Source organism: Mixophyes fleayi, chromosome 1 (genome assembly GCF_038048845.1).
Source record: "Mixophyes fleayi isolate aMixFle1 chromosome 1, aMixFle1.hap1, whole genome shotgun sequence".
Taxonomy (NCBI): Eukaryota; Metazoa; Chordata; class Amphibia; order Anura; family Limnodynastidae; genus Mixophyes; species Mixophyes fleayi.
The window spans coordinates 162,700,188-162,720,361 of NC_134402.1; positions in this window are offsets into that span (position 1 = coordinate 162,700,188).

The window sequence follows — 20,174 nt, forward strand, 5'->3', positions numbered from 1 at the left end:
TCCCTGCTTGTGATGTCTTCTTTTCTTCTTGGGCAAAAAGCCCCCCTTGTTGCTTGCAGTCTTAATTTCTTCTTGGCCAGGGGGCAACCTTGTTGCTTGAAGTCTTCTTGTCTTCCGCCAGGCAGGCCTCAGATTTATAAGATCCTAGCCGGAACATGCCAGAGTAAAATAGAAAAAATTGAAAAGAGCCGCCGCAAACAGCGACCGTGGGAAATCCCCATATACCATAAATAGACCTAGCACTAAGTTCATTGCGCATCGGAGCTTCTACACAGTTGAATCTGTTTGCGGCGGCTCTGCTCTTTTTTTTTTTTCTTCAAGCAAAAATGTTCCAGCGTGGATCTTACAAATCTGGGGCCCGACAAACTTAAAAGCGTAATTGCTTTGTTTAATCTTCTTCTTCAGTTTCTTAAGCTGCTTTTCCAAAAGTCTAATTAAGGGAATCACTTGACTCAAACTAGCAGTATCTGGACTCACTTCACAGGTGACTACTTTGAATGGTTTCAGCACCTTGCACAACACTGAAAGTATTCTCCACTGCGCTTGACTAAAATACATCCCCCCTCCTTTCCTAATGTCATGGCTTGTGGAGTAAGCATGGATGGCTTTCCGTTGTTCGTCCATCCTCAGAAGCATATACAGGGCAGGGCAAATTAAATTGCTCTTGTAGCTGTTGCAATCTCCTACATGCTGTTGCCGAATGCCGGAAATGTCCAGATATTTTACGGGCCACAGACAGCATCTCCTGCAATTCCCTGTCATTTCTTAAAATTCTCTGCACCACCAAGTTTATTGTGTGAGCAAAGCAGGGAATGTGATAGAATTCACCCAGCTGTAATGCTCTCACAATATTGATGGCGTTATCAGAAATGACATATTCTGAGGAGAGCCCAAGCAGGATAAGCCATGTCGCAATGACATCCCTTAGTTTTTGTAACAGATTGTCAGCTGTATGAATCTTAGTAAAGCCGGTGACACACAGAGTAGCCTGCCTCTGAAAAATGTGACGTACTTGGGTACATGCTGCTGCTGTTCCTGCTGGTAAAGGCGAATCACCAACCCAGTGGGCTGTCACAGTCATATAATCTGTAGTTTGCCCAGTTCTGCATGTCCACATATTTGTGGTTAAGTGTACAGTGGGTAGAATGGCATTTTGTAGCCCAATAATTACACTTTTACGAACCCTCGTAGAGGTGAGGAATAGCCTTTCTAGTGAAATAGTGTTGTGATGGAATTTGGTAACGGGGACACAAGACCTCAAGTAATTGTCTAAAACCAGCTGGATTAATAGTGGATCTTGGACGCAGATTTAATACTAGGATAGTCACCATGGCGTATGTGATCAGATTTGCGACCGGTTGACAGCTTTCATACTTGCTTCTTCTTGCAAAGGATTGTTTAACAATCAATTGTTGTAAACTACTAGTAGTCTTCTCCATGACCTGCTTCTGGGATAAGATTCACCACCAGCAGCAGCAGTGGAACTAACGCTCAAGAATTCTTCTGAGGAATAGAGGATATTGGAGGAGTCATCTAGCCTTAGCAACTTGGATGCAGGACTAACTCCGATAGCTACTTAGGATATTGATGAGGACGGTGTTGCTCCCTAGCTGAGAGAAGGGTCCTAGCTGATGGTGGACTTCTTGTTGTTATATTTTTAGCATAAGTTTCTGATTTCCCCAACAGCTTGCCATGAACTTGCTTCAAATGGCGTAACATGGATGAGGTTCCTAGATGTTTAAGGTCCCTACCTCTACTGACTGTGGCTTTACAAACGCTACAAATGGCTAGACAACTGTCAGGATTTGGGTAAAATTTATTCCACACATAAGAGTTGGATTTTTTGGTCTTATGCCCAGGTATGACAATGGCCTTCTTCTTATCACGTGCAAGAACTGCTTGCACCGGTGCATTACTTACATAAACAACATCATCTTCATCAACATCCTGCATTGGAAGTTTCCCTTTACAATGCAGCGCCGCTTTAAATTTAATCGCCAGAGTTGAAGAATCTGGACATTAATACATTTACCCCAAGGTCTTGCTTGGTCAAGACTGACCTTACAAGAAGATGCCTCAGTGACAGTTGCAGAACTAGCACTCATAGAGAAAGGCGAAGGCCTCGTTCTTTCCTTGCCGCTACGTGTGTAGTATGGCATGTTGGCAATTTTGTTTTCTGCAGATAACTTTGCCTGGATTACAGCTCTTTTTTTCTTGACCAAGGTAAAAGGTGTTTTTTTACATTTTTGTTTCCCTGACTTAGAAACATGTGCACTTTAACATAGACTTTAGCAGATAACGTAAATGGATTACAATCATCATGACTGGTGCCAGCAGCTGCTTGGTGCTCCTGGTCTTCTGTGTACTGCTGTGAATCCATTTTGATAACACAGTACAATGTAACTGCAGATTTAGAAGACCAAGCCTGCCAGACCTATTATTTCTATTTCAGCAATGACAATTAGCAATGGAGCAATGGAGCTTTCCTCTTTGTGTTTTACCTATATTACACAGTACAATGTTATTGCAGATTTAGAAGACCAAGCCTGCCAGCAATGACAATTATTTATCTTTCAGCAATGACAATTATCAATGGAGCTCTCCTCTTTGTATGTTACCTATATAACACAGTGCAATGTGACTGCAGATTTAGAAGACCAAGCCTGCCAGACCTATTCTTTGTATTTCAGCAATGACAATTATCAATGGAGCAATGGAACTCTCCTCTTAGTATGTTATCTTTATAACACAGTACAATGTGACTGCAGATTTAGACAGGGCCTAACGAGGGCGGTGCTGCCGATGCAACCGCACAGGGCGCAGAGCAGAGGATGCCCGCTATTTGCACTAAACAACAATGTGCAGCATACCATGTACTGACTCCCGACGCTCAGTCAGGAGCTGCAGCATGTACTTCCATCCCCACCGCAGGGTCTCTGTGAGGGTGTAGCGGTCCCAAGGTATTCCCCCAGCAGGACCCCCTCTCCTCCTAACATCAGCCTGTTAAAGCCACATATGCACTGGCCCGATCAGAAACCGGAAGCTGTGCCAAATGATAGGCAGAAATGAGATTAGGTCCATAAAGAACAGGAATACCTACAATATGTACTAGACCGAAGGAGTACAGGTAGGAGCTTAATACTCTGTCACAGATCTGTGCACAGAGAAGCATTATATAGATAGAGCACTTTTGAATTGGACGGGCTAAATGTCATCAGTCACATGACTGCTACTTTATAATTACATGCACGCTCGCCGTTATAGAGAGCAGGGCATTGGCAAGTCCTCCAGACATCTGCTGCTGGGAGCGATGAGAGCATGCTGAAAACCAGGTCCAGTAATTGAGAGTTGGACTTTGGGTCCAGTGTCTGAATATTGTCTTGTTAGTTTATTTCCTCCAACTAATAATGTAATGAATTTTTAAATGTTCACATTCTTCTGTCTTGGTTGAAAACATGATTTAAAATTATCAGCTTCTCGACAGCACTGCAATGTGCATTCTCAAACTTTCTGTGACTGTTCAGAAAATAATGAAAGTAAACAGACATTTACACCACCCATTCTGACATGAGTTCACTTTGCACTGTGTCATATTCCAAAAAATCTGCAGCATTTAGCAGTTTCTATGTGTGTAAAAATAAAATGACAATCAATGGTAGCGCTAATTAGCATCTATCAAAACATGCAGCAAACATCTGTCATGTTTGAGCTGTTGTCAGATTAATGCCTTGTATATTTACTATAGAATACTGATAGTGGAGCGCTGAACATTAAGAGCCACAATTAGAGTGTACTGCGCATTTGTGACTATCATGTACAAGGAGTCTGTGTACTGGGACTCTCAGTATGAGGAGGAGCTACACCTCCCCTTGGGACATGAGTGGTTTGGGGAGTTATTCTAATTTCGCACACTTGGATAGAAGAGAGCTGTGATCTGAGACCCGAGAACTGATGCTCGGTACTTCTATATTTTATGTGACTGTATTTTTCAGTTAGGGGAGGTTCTTATGCTCTATTTACTTCAGTGACTGATGCATGTGATGCTGCCACTTACATTCACTATGGGGTCTGAATGAACTCCCTGTATGAACTCTATAGTAGAAGCTCAGGACTTCATGGATTGGTGGAATAAAACAGGAGGCACTATAAAAAGAAAAATTATCAATGGAGTTTATTTTGTTGTATTGAGCAGACACTGATGATTTTTTCTTCTGGCTCCTTTATCACTTCTAACTAATTAGAAAAGCCTACCAGTGCTCCACTTAACCATCTCACCATGTAGTACACCTCACCCTCTTTCATCCTCCATCTCTCCCACTCTTGCTTCTTGCCCTCAGATCCCTTTACATTGGCTCATCCCCATGTGACAACCATTTGTCTGTCCCTTTCCCTTTAGATTGTAAGCTCTACTGAGCAGGGCCCTCTTCCCTCCTGTTCTCATTACCTATAACTTTTGCTCCCCATCTACACTGCGCACCTCCTTCTTGGGCTCTCTGCCCATTGACTCCTCTCCTCCATTGTCTTCGCTCCTCTTTCAGTGGCTCTAAACCTGTCAATTGCACCCACGCTAATGGGCATAGGTTTCAACTTGCGCTGAATATACCTCTTGCACCCTAGTAGCTCTGTTGAGTTGTAGTGTTACATCATATACTGTCTTGTTACATTAGGCTGTGACTAGGGCAGTGTGACCTCCCACAGAGCATTGCCAAGCGTGTGTAAAAAGTTCCTACACTTAACAAAATGTGGAGGGGGGGGCGCTAGTGCTCTTTCTCGCCCAGGGCACTAAAATTTATAGTTACGGCTCTGGATTTAAAAGACCAAGCCTGCCAGATCTATTATTTGTATTTCAGCAATGACAATTAGCAATGGAGCAATGGAGCTCTCCTGAATGTCACTGGAGACTTTTAAGAACACTGCTACCCCTCCTCTTTCTTTTCTACCTATCACGCTGCCCAACTGCACTAGAGACTGCCAAGAGCTGTGCTACCCCTTCTCTGTTCCTCTGTAAAATGGCACTGGATCTCTGTGGAGGACAGTACTTATAGAATCCAAAGCTCTCGAGATCCGAGATCTGATGACGTAACTAGGGATGTGCACCGGCGACTTTTGAGGTCTCGTGTTTTGTGTTTTGGATCCGGATTTTCGTTATTTTTGAGGTTCGGATTTGTCTCGCAAAACACTTGACGAAAGGTCTCGGTTCGGATTTAAGGTATTGGATTCGGATTTTTTTTGAAAAAAACATAAAAAGTTTAAAAATCAAGTTTTTGGGCTTATTTTCACTCCTAGGCTATTATTAACCTCAATAACATTCAATAACAAGCATTTCCACTAATTTACAGTGTATTCTGAACACCTCACAATATAGTTATTAGTCCAAAACGTTGCAAAAAGGTATCTTTCTGGACTGCGTAGAGGAGTGGGTCACCACAATATATATTAAAAACCCTGAACTTTTATGATTCGCACCAATAATTGTACCTGGACTGCGTAGAGGAGTGGGTCACCACAATATCTTAAAAACCCTGAACTTTTATGATTCGCACCAATAATTGTACCTGGACTGCGTAGAGGAGTGGGTCACCACAATATCTTAAAAACCCTGAACTTTTATGATTCGCACCAATAATTGTACCTGGACTGCGTAGAGGAGTGGGTCACCACAATATCTTAAAAACCCTGAACTTTTATGATTCGCACCAATAATTGTACCTGGACTGCGTAGAGGAGTGGGTCACCACAATATCTTAAAAACCCTGAACTTTTATGATTCGCACCAATAATTGTACCTGGACTGCGTAGAGGAGTGGGTCACCACAATATATTAAAAACCCTGAACTTTTATGAATCGCACCAATAAATGTACCTGGACTGCGTAGAGGAGTGGGTCACCACAATATATATAATAAGAAAACCATCAACTTGTTTGATTCGCACCAATAAATGTACCTGGACTGCGTAGAGGAGTGGGTCACCACAATATATTAAAAACCCTGAACTTTTATGAATCGCACCAATAAATGTACCTGGACTGCGTAGAGGAGTGGGTCACCACAAGATATATTAAAAACCCTGAACTTTTATGATTCGCACCAATAAATGTACCTGGACTGCGTAGAGGAGTGGGTCACCACAATATATTAAAAACCCTGAACTTTTATGAATCGCACCAATAAATGTACCTGGACTGCGTAGAGGAGTGGGTCACCACAATATATATAATAAGAAAACCATCAACTTGTTTGATTCGCACCAATAAATGTACCTGGACTGCGTAGAGGAGTGGGTCACCACAATATATTAAAAACCCTGAACTTTTATGAATCGCACCAATAAATGTACCTGGACTGCATAGAGGAGTGGGTCACCACAAGATATATTAAAAACCCTGAACTTTTATGATTCGCACCAATAAATGTACCTGGACTGCGTAGAGGAGTGGGTCACCACAATATATTAAAAACCCTGAACTTTTATGAATCGCACCAATAAATGTACCTGGACTGCGTAGAGGAGTGGGTCACCACAATATATATAATAAGAAAACCATCAACTTGTTTGATTCGCACCAATAAATGTACCTGGACTGCGTAGAGGAGTGGGTCACCACAATATATTAAAAACCCTGAACTTTTATGAATCGCACCAATAAATGTACCTGGACTGCGTAGAGGAGTGGGTCACCACAAGATATATTAAAAACCCTGAACTTTTATGATTCGCACCAATAAATGTACCTGGACTGCGTAGAGGAGTGGGTCACCACAATATATTAAAAACCCTGAACTTTTATGAATCGCACCAATAAATGTACCTGGACTGCGTACAGGGAGTGGGTCACCACAATATATATAATAAGAAAACCATCAACTTGTTTGATTCGCACCAATAAATGTACCTGGACTGCGTAGAGGAGTGGGTCACCATAATATATTAAAAACCCTGAACTTTTATGAATCGCACCAATAAATGTACCTGGACTGCGTAGAGGAGTGGGTCACCACAAGATATATTAAAAACCCTGAACTTTTATGATTCGCACCAATAAATGTACCTGGACTGCGTAGAGGAGTGGGTCACCACAATATATTAAAAACCCTGAACTTTTATGATTCGCACCAATAATTGTACCTGGACTGCGTAGAGGAGTGGGTCACCACAATATATTAAAAACCCTGAACTTTTATGAATCGCACCAATAAATGTACCTGGACTGCCTAGAGGAGTGGGCACTGGGCACCACAATAAAATATATAAAAAACCTTCAACAGGTCTGCATTACACTACACATACGGCTGCTCCTCCATCCTCTCCATCATATACATGTTGGAGTTTTAGCGTGTGACAACCTCTTGTTTTTGATAATGTCAGTGCATTTTGAATATTTTTCAATTTGCCCCACACCACTGAATGTACTTTATCTATGATACGCATCTATCTATCTTGACTGCGTAGTGTGGTGGCCCCGGTACACAATTTGGTACCGAGGCCACAATATAATTAAAAAACCCTCCACGTGTCAGAATTCCACCAAACAAGTATCTGGACTGCGTAGTGGGGTGGCCCCGGTACCCAATTTGATACCGGGGCCACAATAAAATAAATACACCCTCCACGTGTCAGAATTCCACCAAACAAGTATCTGGACTGCGTAGTGGGGTGGCCCCGGTACCCAATTTGATACCGGGGCCACAATAAAATAAATACACCCTCCACGTGTCAGAATTCCACCAAACAAGTATCTGGACTGCGTAGTGGGGTGGCCCCGGTACCCAATTTGATACCGGGGCCACAATAAAATAAATACACCCTCCACGTGTCAGAATTCCACCAAACAAGTATCTGGACTGCGTAGTGGGGTGGCCCCGGTACCCAATTTGATACCGGGTCCACAATAAAATAAATACACCCTCCACGTGTCAGAATTCCACCAAACAAGTATCTGGACTGCGTAGTGGGGTGGCCCCGGTACCCAATTTGATACCGGGGCCACAATACCTCCTCCAAACATGCTACAGACAATTCGTCATTGAGATCCCATCAAGTATGTTAAAGACAGACAGGGTCCAAGTGTTATTAGTTGACTTTGTAAACAAAAAAACTGTCCCTGTTGCACATAGTCGTGCAATGAAGACTGACTTTTTCATTTAAAGGCACGATCTTTCAAGTGTAGTGTTTGTAAGTCTAAGTCATATTATACTTTTGGTAAAATTGGTTTTTTTTGTTCCTCTTTATGGTAATTAATTAGTAATAGAATTAAAGTAGGAAATAGAATTAAATAGAATTAAAGTAGGAAATAGAGTGGTATAGAGTTGTAGTGTGGTATAGATAGAGTGGTCCACACAATATAATAATAAAACCCTCAACTGGTCTGAATTCCACCAAACAAGTATCTTGACTGCGTAGTGTGGTGGCCCCGGTACACAATTTGGTACCGAGGCCACAATATAATTTAAAAACCCTCCACGTGTCGGAATTCCACCAAACAAGTATCTGGACTGCATAGTGGGGTGGCCCCGGTACCCAATTTGATACCGGGGCCACAATACCTCCTCCAAACATGCTCCAGACAATTCGTCATTGACAGACCCCAGACAGACAGGGTCGTAGTGTTATTGTTTGACTTTGTAAACCCAAAAAAATGTCCCTGTTGCACTTGCACATAGTCGTGCAATGAAGACTGACTTTTTCATTTAAAGGCACGATCTTTAAAGTGTCAGAAAGAGAGAGAAGACACAGGAGAGGAGAGTTGTAGCTGGGGACCTGGGGTGGAAGCTCCCAGGCTCCCCCAGCATTGCCTGGAAGTCTGAGCGTGGTGACTGAGCCAGGGCAAGGAATGTGTGCCCTGGATGAGGGGGAGAACTCCATGCCACTATAGTGAACCCAAGAGAGAGGGGGACACTGCACATGGAAGAGGCCCTGGAGTAAGGGCTGCTACAAGAGGCATGGTAGCTGTAGTGTCAGATCCTGAGGCTGAGAGTACACAGAGTGACGTGTCAGAGCACAGGAGACATTATCCCCGCAGAGGAGGGATGAGCTGCAGTTGAGAGGTCTGTTGTTGAAATAGGACATGCACACTTTAACAAACCAATCATTTCAGCGACAGGGCCTACCAAACAACTTTGACTGAAATGATTGGTTTGTTTGGGCCCCCACACCAAAAAAGCTATTCATCTCTCCCTGTACAGACTAAACAGGCTCTACTGAGGCAAGATGTCGTCCTCATCCTCAACCTCTGATTCCTCTCCCCCTACAGTGTGTACTTCCTCCTCATCACACATTATCAATTCGTCCCCGCTGGACTCCACAACCACAGGTCCCTCTGTAGTATCTGGAGGGCAGTGCTGTACTTCATTGAGGAATTGATTATTCATTTTTATAAACATCATTTTTTCAACGTTGTGAGGAAGCAACCTCCTTCGCCGCTCACTGACCAGGTTCCCCGCTGCACTAAAAACTCTTTCCGAGTACACACTGGAGGGGGGACAACTCAGGTAAAATAGAGCCAGTTTGTACAGGGGCTTCCAAACTGCCTTTTTTTCCTGCCAGTAACAATATGGACTGTCTGACATGTCTACTTGGATGGTGTCAGCAAAGTAATCATCCACAATTTTTTCTATTGTCACAGCATCCAATGCAGCGAGAGTAGACATGTCTGCAATGGTTGGCAGGTCCTTCAGTCCGGACCAGATGTTATCAGCATCCCCGCCAGTGCCTCTTTTGGGAAAACTGAGCTTTTTCCTCGCAGCCATAGATGTGGAAGAAAATGAGGGTGGAGCTGTTGGCATGTCACGGTCCTCTTCAGAGGACAATCTCCTGACCAGCAGGTCTTTGCACCGCTGTAGATTTGTGTCCGCCGGAAACAGAGACACAACATACGCTTTAAACCGAGGATCGAGCACGGTGGCCAGAATGTATTCCTCTGACTTTAAAAGAGTGACCACCCTCGGATCCTGGCAAAGCGTACGAAGGGCTACATCCACAAGAGCTACATGCTTGCTGTAATCGCAATGGCTTACCAGCTCCTCCCTCACTTTCTCCAGCTGCTTCTGCAACAGCCTGATCAGGGGAATGACCTGACTCAAGCTGGCAGTGTCGGAACTGACTTCTCGTGTGGCAAGTTCAAATGGCTGCAGAACCTTGCACAACACGGAAATCAGTCTCCACTGCGCTTGACTCAGGCGCATCCCCACTCCTTTGCCTATGTCGTAGGTGGCTGTGTAGGCCTGAATGGCCTTTTGCTGCTCCTCCATCCTCTGCAGCATATAGAGGGTGGAGTTCCAGCGCGTCACAACCTCTTGTTTGAGGTGATGGCAGGGCAGGTTCAAGCTTTTTTGATGTGCCTCTAGTCTGCGGTAGGCACTGGCTGAATGCCGAAAGTGTCCAGCAATTTTGCGGGCCACCGCAAGCATCTCCTGCACACCCCTGTCACTCTTGAGGTAATGCTGCACCACCAAATTAATGGTGTGGGCAAAACATGGGACGTGCTGGAAATTGCCCATATTTAATGCCCGCACAATGTTACTGGCATTGTCTGACACCACAAATCCCCATGAGAGTCTAAGTGGGGTAAGCCACTGGGAGATAATTTCCCTCATTTTCTCTAATATGTTGTCAGCGTTGTGCCTCTTATTAAAGCCTGTAATGCACAATGTTGCCTGCCTTTGCATGAGCAGCCATTTTGTAGATGCTGCTACTGATGCAGCTGTTGCTGTTGCTGCGGAAGGGGATGCATCTACCCAGTGGGCTGTCACAGTCATATAGTCCTTCGTTTGCCCAGAACCACTTGTCCACATGTCCGTGGTTAAGTGGACAGTGGGTACAACCGCATTTTTAAGAGCACTGAGGACACTTGATCGTACTTCTCTGTACATTTTTGGTATCGCCTGCCTAGTGAAGTGGAATCTCGAGGGGATTTGGTACCGGGGACACAATACCTCCATCAACCCTCTAAATCCCACTCCACTGATGGCGGACACCGGGCGCACATCTAACACCAACATTGCAGTTACAGCCGCAGTTATACGCTTTGCAATAGGGTGACTACTATCGTATTTGGTGGTCATGGCAAACGACTGTTGGACGGTCAATTGTTTGGTGAAAGACTTAGCGGTCTTACGACTTCCCCTCTGGGAAGATGACCGACTAACAGCAGCAACAGCAGCAGTGGCAGTAGTAGGCGTACCGCTGCAGGATTCCTCGGATGAATCCCGTATTGAGGAGGACTCAGTCTGGCTGCTGACTTGGGCTGCAGGACTGAATCTGATGGAGATTGTGGAGGAAGTTGACGAGGAGGGTGTTGCTGGTGTGTATCCAACTGGACCACGGGATTTAGGTGTCCCTGTACCGATGAGGGTCCTAGCCCCAGTTCCTGAACTAACCACTGAACTATGAAGGTTATTCAGGTGACGTATAAGGGAGGATGTTCCTAGGTGGGCAAGATCCTTACCCCTGCTTATTTGAGCTTTACATAAGCTACATATTGCCATACATTGGTTGTCTGGATTTGGATAAAAATAACTCCAGACCGAAGAGGTGCATTTTTTGGTCTTCTGACCAGGCATGACGATGGGCTTTTTCATCCCATGGACATCAGCTGTTTCCCCCCCTGGTGCCTCATTTACAATAACCACATCACCATCCTCATCATCAAGTTCCTCCACAGCGCCAGCTACATCATCAATAGCCTCCTCCCGAGCCACCTCTTCCCGTACAGTGATGGGAAGGTCAGGCTTGACAACCACCAACACCCTTGGACTCGCCTTGGGGATTTGTGATAATTTCTCTTTAGAAGGCAGAGTTGTTTGCTGTTTTGTTGCTGACAGCATAACTCTCTTCAATTTTTTGTAGGGGGGGGGAGGAGGAGGAGGGCTAAGATCCGTGGGTGAAGCTGAACCACTAGTCATGAACACGGGCCAGGGCCTAAGCCGTTCCTTGCCACTCCGTGTCGTAAATGGCATATTGGCAACTTTACGTTTCTCCTCAGATGATTTTAAGTTTCTCTTTTTGCTACTTTTTCTTAACTTGGGCTTTTTGGATTTTACATGCCCGGTACTACGAGATTGGGCATCGGGCTTGGAAGACGACGTTGATGGCATTTCATCGTCTATGTCATGACTAGTGGCAGCAGCTTCAGCATTAGGAGGAAGTGGGTCTTGATCTTTCCCTACTTTATCCTCCAAATTTTTGGTCTCCATTATATGTAGCACAAGATACTGCAGAATGTGTGAACTTGGTAATATTGCAGTACCAATGGACTTATACTGCTGGATTGGTTTTGCAAATTTGGTTATAATTATTATATATTTTTTTTTTTTTTAATTTTTTATTTTTTTTTACTTTTTTTTTATTTTTAAAAAACTTGGGAATAGTGGGGAAATAACTATGCCCTTAGAAGCACAGAGCACAGGACACAGCACCACTGGACTGAACAGGACACGGCACAGGACCCAGCAGCACTACGGAACTCAGCAGGACAGAGCACAGGACACAGCACCACTGGACTGATACTGCAGAATGTGTGAACTTGGTAATATTGCAGTACCAATGGACTTATAATGCTGGATTGGTTTTGCAAATTTGGTTATAATTATTATATTTATTTATTTTTTTAAATTTTTTATTTTTTTTTACTTTTTTTTTATTTTTAAAAACCTTGGGAATAGTGGGGAAATAACTATGCCCTTAGAAGCACAGAGCACAGGACACAGCACCACTGGACTGAACAGGACACGGCACAGGACCCAGCAGCACTACGGAACTCAGCAGGACAGAGCACAGGACACAGCACCACTGGACTGATACTGCAGAATGTGTGAACTTGGTAATATTGCAGTACCAATGGACTTATAATGCTGGATTGGTTTTGCAAATTTGGTTATAATTATTATATATTTTTTTTTTTTTAAATTTTTTATTATTTTTTACTTTTTTTTTATTTTTTAAAAACTTGGGAATAATGGGGAAATAACTATGCCCTTAGAAGCACAGAGCACAGGACACAGCACCACTGGACTGAACAGGACACGGCACAGGACCCAGCAGCACTACGGAACTCAGCAGGACAGAGCACAGGACACAGCACCACTGGACTGATACTGCAGAATGTGTAAACTTTGTAATATTGCAGTACCACTGGACTTTTACTGCTGAATGTGTGAACTTGGTAATATTGCAGTACCAATGGGCTTATACTGCAGGATTGGTTGTGAAAATTTTGTGGTAATTAAAAAATATTAAAGTAGTTTTTGGTATTTTTTAAAAAAACTTTTTTTTATTTTTTTAAACACAGGGGAATATTGGGGAAATAACTATGCCCTTAGAAGCACAGAGCACAGGACACAGCACCACTGGACTGAACAGGACACAGCACAGGACCCAGCAGCACCACTGACCTCAGAAGGACAGAGCACAGCACACAGCACCACTGGACTGATACTGCAGAACACAGCACAGCACAGCACAGCACAGCACAGCACAGCACAGCACAGCACTAAACAGCACAGAACTAAACAGCACAGAACTAAACAGCACAGAACTAAACAGCACAGAACTAAACAGCACAGAACTAAACAGCACAGAACTAAACAGCACAGAGGACCACCTAACACACCCTCCCTCTACCCTGATCAATGCCCGAGTGAAGATGGCGGCGACTAGCGGGGAATTTATAGGATCCGAGTATCGCGAGATCCGACAACGGGATTATGAGTCAGAGCCTCAGTTTCACTTTTGAATTTGGCGCCAATACCCGGATCTGTCTCGGATCCGACTCGGGTGGGCTCGGATTTCAGAAATCCGAGCGCGCTCATCCCTAGACGTAACAATGACGTTTTGCCTCATTTTCAATTCCAAGGGCGCTCGAAAGTAACGGTTCGGTACTCGGATCTGCTAAGATCAGGTGTGTTCAGTTCTCAGGGAACCGAGCCTGAGCATCTGTAAAATAAACCTATTTCCCTCTAGCTCCAACAATAAATAGCATTTAAATTTAATAAATATAACAATTTCCTACAACCGTTCCCAACATTAAATAATTCATATTCCCCTTTAGTAAACAGTTCTCCACCCCAAACTCAGCAATATATTCTATTAATAGCCCTAAACTTCCTCAGCATTAAAGGTCCTGCCACCTCACCTTAATATAATAGTCCCCACTATTAAATTAATTAAATAACCTCACCATCACCCCATAAATAAATTAATAGCACCAACCACTATTAAAGTAATAGCCTACCTCCCACCCAAATTGCAGTAGAGACTCCCTCACTCCGGCAATAAATTAATAGCATTTACATTTAATAAATATACCTATTTCCTGCGACAATCACTGGCAAAAAATAATTCTTATTCTCATTTAATAAATATTATTATTATTATTATTGTTATCATTTATTTGTTAGGCGCCACAAGGTATCCGCAGCGCCGCATACAGTACTAACAGTAGACTATACAGGGTGAAACCATACAGAACAATGAACAAAAAGTACCAATACTTCAGAAACTCCGGCCAGTCATATGCAGTAAAGACGGAGCGGAAGAACAGGTGTGGAGACAGGAGGGTAGGGAGCCCTGCTCATACGAACTTACATCCTAAGGGAGGATAAACAAACCAGGCACAAGAGAGCTCATTCTCTCCAAACCCCACATTCAATTAATAGCCCCCAAATCACCCCATCTTAAATTAATAGGCCACACTATTAAATTGAATAGCCAAACCATCATCCCACAAATGAAATAGCATCCATTAAATAATTACCCCCCCCTCCCCCCACCTACACTCCACAATTAAATTAATAGCCTACCTCACACCCACCTTATATTAAGACTCTCCTCCCTCACACACAGGCCCGGTTCTAGGATCCCCGGGACCCTAGGCGCAATTTTGAAATCCGCCCCCCCCCCAAATAAATCCGCCACCCACCCCCAAAATATCCGCCCCCCCAAAAAATAAATCCACCCCCCCCCCCCAAAATATCCACCCCCAGGACTTTCCTTACCTTAAACTCCATAACGCTGCTCCTCTCTGCAGGGTCCTGTCCCTCACTGACTGACACTGTCGGGCCCTGATGATGTCACGCCCGACAGTCAGTCAGGGCAGGGGGAGTGAGGAGGAGTGAGGGGGAGTGAAGGAGACGGAGGTGCGCCCGCCCCATCAGCTGTTGGAGGGGGCCGTTGTGGCGATGGTGATCCATAGCTGTGCCGTGGCCGTGGAAGGTATGCCCGCGGTCGCCGCACAGTTTTACAATATAAAGTATATCTGCTTTTTAATCCTGTGGCGCCCTTCAGAGCCCGGCGCCCTAGGCAACTGCCTAACGTTGCCTAATGGGAGCGCCGGGCATGCTCACACATTATATTAATCATCAGATATGGTTACTGGTGCATTAAAAAAAATCTTGGAATAAAGCAGTACTTATTACTAGAGATGGTCACTGACCCCCGTGTTTTGGTTTTGGATTCGGTTTTGGATCTGGATTACCGTCGTGTTTTGGTTTTGGTTTTGGTTTTGCAAAACCGCCATTGCGTGTTTTGGTTTTGGTTTTGGTTTTGTTTGGTTTTGTTTTGCTATTTTGTTGGAAAATACATGTTTTTGTGCCTAAAATAACCCAATTTAGTGCTCCAACTGTTTTAGAGATAAGTAATCTAATTGTTGAGGTAATAAATCATCCAAAAAAACTGTTTAATTCTTCGTTGGTAGGCCTTCATTTATTCTACACACAAAACAGATTGTCTTCCTCTCCATCTATGCATATTGGCAATGCAGCCATCGTCGTTGGATGTGTATTACACCCTACACTTATAGTTAAATATGTAAAGAAATGGAAAAAGACAGTTTGCTTTCTGTCTCTATAGACCCCCCTCCACTTTTTTAAAAAAACAAAAAATTCAGCCATTATAGACTGTACAATATTAATTGACATGGAGAAAGCCAGTTTGGTTTCTGTCTCTCTAGGCCCCCCTCCACTTGTATAAAATACCAAAAAATCCAGCCGTTATAGACTGTACAATATTAATTGACATGGAGAAAGCCAGTTTGGTATCTGTCTGCATCAGATCCTCTCTCCACTAGGAGTAAAATAGAAAACTATTCAGCCGTTATATAATCTAGAATATAAATAGAAATTGAGAAAAGCAATTTGGTATCTGTCTGCATCATAATCATCAACATCATCATTAGCGCCCTCGTCGCCTACACAAATCTCCCCCTCATCCTCTTCTAATTCCAAAGTGGCATCCTCAATTTGGGTATCACCGGCTACACTCGGGCTATTAAGGCACACATCAGCAGAATGCTCACGATTAGACATCCCACTGTTGGATGGACTCTCCACAGGGATTGTTGTCATTTGTGAATCAGAGCAAATATTCTCCTGTAATGCCTTACTGTTATCTTGCAGCTCGGCTTTGACGCGTAACAGTAGTTGTGCACCAATTGTAGGCTGGGTAACTTTTTGGGATCTGCCACTAATACCCAAAGGTAAAGGCCTCATTCTCTCTTTGCCACTGCGTGTGTAGAATGGCATGCTTGCAATTTTTTTTTTATCGTCACTTAACTTTTGCTCAGTTACACTTCTTTTTCGCTTCAATACAGTAATTTTTTTTTTGTTTTTTGTTTTTTGCACTAATTTGGAAACACTCTGTTGTTTGACATCGCCTTGGCCAGATGACGTACTGGGAACACTAACATCAGGACTGGTGACAGAACCTGGTTGCTCATTCAGATCATATGTGGACTGCTTTGAATCCATTCTGAGCGCAAACCACTGGGGAGTGCTAAAAATTATTTGGTAGATACTACTGACAGATATGACTTTTGACAGCCAGAAATATTAATGCACAATTAGGGAGAACACCCCAAAAGCACTGAGGAGTGCTACAAATTATTTAGTAGATACTGCTGACAGATATGACTTTTGACAGCCAGAAATATTAATGCACAATTAGGGAGGACACCCCAAAAGCACTGAGGAGTGCTAAAAATTATTTAGTAGATACTGCTGACAGTTATGACTTTTGACAGCCAGAAATATTAATGCACAATTAGGGAGGACACCCCAAAAGCACTGAGGAGTGCTAAAAATTATTTAGTAGATACTGCTGACAGAAATGACTTTTGACAGCCAGAAATATTAATGCACAATTAGGGAGGACACCCCAAAAGCACTGAGGAGTGCTAAAAATTATTTAGTAGATTCTGCTGACAGTTATGACTTTTGACAGCCAGAAATATTAATGCACAATTAGGGAGGACACCCCAAAAGCACTGAGGAGTGCTACAAATTATTTAGTAGATACTGCTGACAGAAATGACTTTTGACAGCCAGAAATATTAATGCACAATTAGGGAGGACACCCCAAAAGCACTGAGGAGTGCTACAAATTATTTAGTAGATACTGCTGACAGAAATGACTTTTGACAGCCAGAAATATTAATGCACAATTAGGGAGGACACCCCAAAAGCACTGAGGAGTGCTACAAATTATTTAGTAGATACTGCTGACAGATATGACTTTTGACAGCCAGAAATATTAATGCACAATTAGGGAGGACACCCCAAAAGCACTGAGGTGTGCTACAAATTATTTAGTAGATACTGCTGACAGATATGACTTTTGACAACCAGAAATATTAATGCACAATTAGGGAGGACACCCCAAAAGCACTGAGGAGTGCTAAAAATTATTTAGTAGATACTGCTGACAGATATGACTTTTGACAGCCAGAAATATTTATGCACAATTTTGGGGGACACCCCAAAAGCGCTGGGGAGTGCCAAATATGAAGAAAAAATAATAAACCTCTATCCTCCTCTCTGCACTAGCGATTTTGGTTAGAGCAATTGCAAGAACAATATTGTATTCTCTGTCCCTGCTCTAATTAGCCTATGACTACACCCTGCTCTCTCCCTCTGTCAAATGGCGATAAATTGCTGTGGAGGCGTGTATTTATAAAGTTGAAGTATCGCGAGAACCGAGCCCCGAGATCCGACGATGTCACAATGACGTTCGGCCTCGATTTGGATTCGGAATGGGCGGGAGAGTACCGAGCTGCTCAGCTCGGTACTCGGATACCCAAAGTTCGGGTGGGTTCGGTTCTCGGAGAACCGGACCCGCCCATCTCTACTTATTACATTATTTTCAGTGATTTATAAAAAAAAAAGAGAGGTACTTGTCAATTATACAGATGCCACTGTAGCTAATCTGTGCTGTGCCAAGCCACTTCTTCCTCTCGAATAGCTGTTTTTAAATATCTCCCTGCCTGGCTGAAATCAAGATTTCTCAAGCATCCTCAAACATATCTATTTTTTGTATTATTATTATTGTCATTGATGGACTGACACATTTAGTTTTTGAAGTGAACTTTATGAGCACAAAACAGATTGTTTGTCACAGTAGGAGTGCCAAGTACTTATATTATTTGATATTTATTTAGTTGTGTGAAGGGATGGGTGGTCCTTTGTTTAGGCAGCACCTTAGAGGTGCGCTGGGAAAGTGAATTTATAGTATTTGTATGAGAAATGTGTGTATGAATGAAAGAGAGTGTGAGTCAGTGTGGGTGTGTCATTGTGTATAAGAGAGAGTGTGTGTGTGTGTGTGTGTGTGTGTGCGTGTGTCTGTGTCTGTGTGTGTGTGTGTGTGTGTGTGTGTATGAGAGAGGGAGCCTTGCATAATAAGCGCAATAGACGTGAAAGTTTGGTCATGTGTTTGAGTAGAATTTTGCTCTCCGTATCTTGATTTTAACAGATAAGGACAATGTTAATTCTCTTTCCCACATGCACTACTTAAATCACTGGACGATATCAGTATCAAGATAAAGAGATCCTGGGATTGAGGGCTCTCTTGCTATTGAGTACAGAAAGTAAAGTCTAGGATACGTTTGTGAGTTGCTAACTATGCCAATCCTCGTGATCACAATTCTGCATTCTAAGCCTGCAGGACTAATTCTAAAATACTATCTAGAAAAACCTCACCTTAATTCTACGGAATAAAAGGACCGAATAACGCACTGAGTATACACACAAATACGCGGTTCGCTGAAGAGTGCATTTTTAAGTCAAACTGATTGTAAACTACCACTAGCCAATCATAGGGTACTCTGTATCTGTCGTGGTCGTCTGTTTTTTTTCATCGGATTCAGGAACCTTGGGTCTTGCTGAAGCAGGAGTGTCACAAACGCCCAGTCTGCCTCAAATACAGCAATCTGAAACAGCTGGCCATGACTGGAGTCACCCTAGTCACTTACCAATAAATACACCTTTTCTGCCACCGTGAAGTATTTACTATGGAGTCCTTGTGTTCACCAAAACCACTTATTAATGTTTCACAGTTAAATCACATACACATGCAGCATGAGCCTCACTTGGCTTCGTAAGTTCACAAAAAATCGCAGAGAAAATGCTAGATTAAATGTATTTAATTTGAAAAATGTTTCCAAGGCTTAAGTACAAAACAGCTTATACCAAGGCATACAAAATGAGTTGCACAAATAAGTTTCAGAAATGAAATAGGAAATATAACCAGAGTCACTAACTTACTAGTTTAAGACTTCACATGAGAGGAGTACACTTTGAGAAAGATGGCACATTGTAACCTGGACTGGGGTCCTCATAGAAATGAACAACATTACTGGGTAAGGCAGCTGAGTGAAACCTTTCTCACATTCCTTTCACCCCCACCTTTGGAAATTAATTTTCCCAATGTCAGAGCAGACTGATTCTCCGAATGGCACAGGGCTTTCGGAATTATTTATCTATTTTAGATATAAGAAGTCTAGAAACGGAGTCTGCGCCAGAATACGTAACTGGAATCCGCCGTACCAACACTCTGGAACTGTTCTTAGGAACTCAGAACAGAATGAGCTGAAGCTGGAGACAGGAACTCAGAACTGTGACTAGGAATGGACAAGTAAGGACTGTAATACAGCCACAGACCTGGAACCCACACACAGATACACAAAACTGGAAATGAACCCTAGAGACTCAGAACCAGCCACAGCTATAGAACTAGTGATACCGGCAAAACCCCAGGTACTACAGAATAAGCACTAGATAATGCAAAGTTCTTGCTGAGGCAAGCACTCTTGATGAATGCAGAATTCTTGCATGAAGATGTGCAGTTTGGAAACGCAAGGTACTTGCAGAGAGATGATCACCCGGCAACTCAGGGTATTTCCAGAAAGA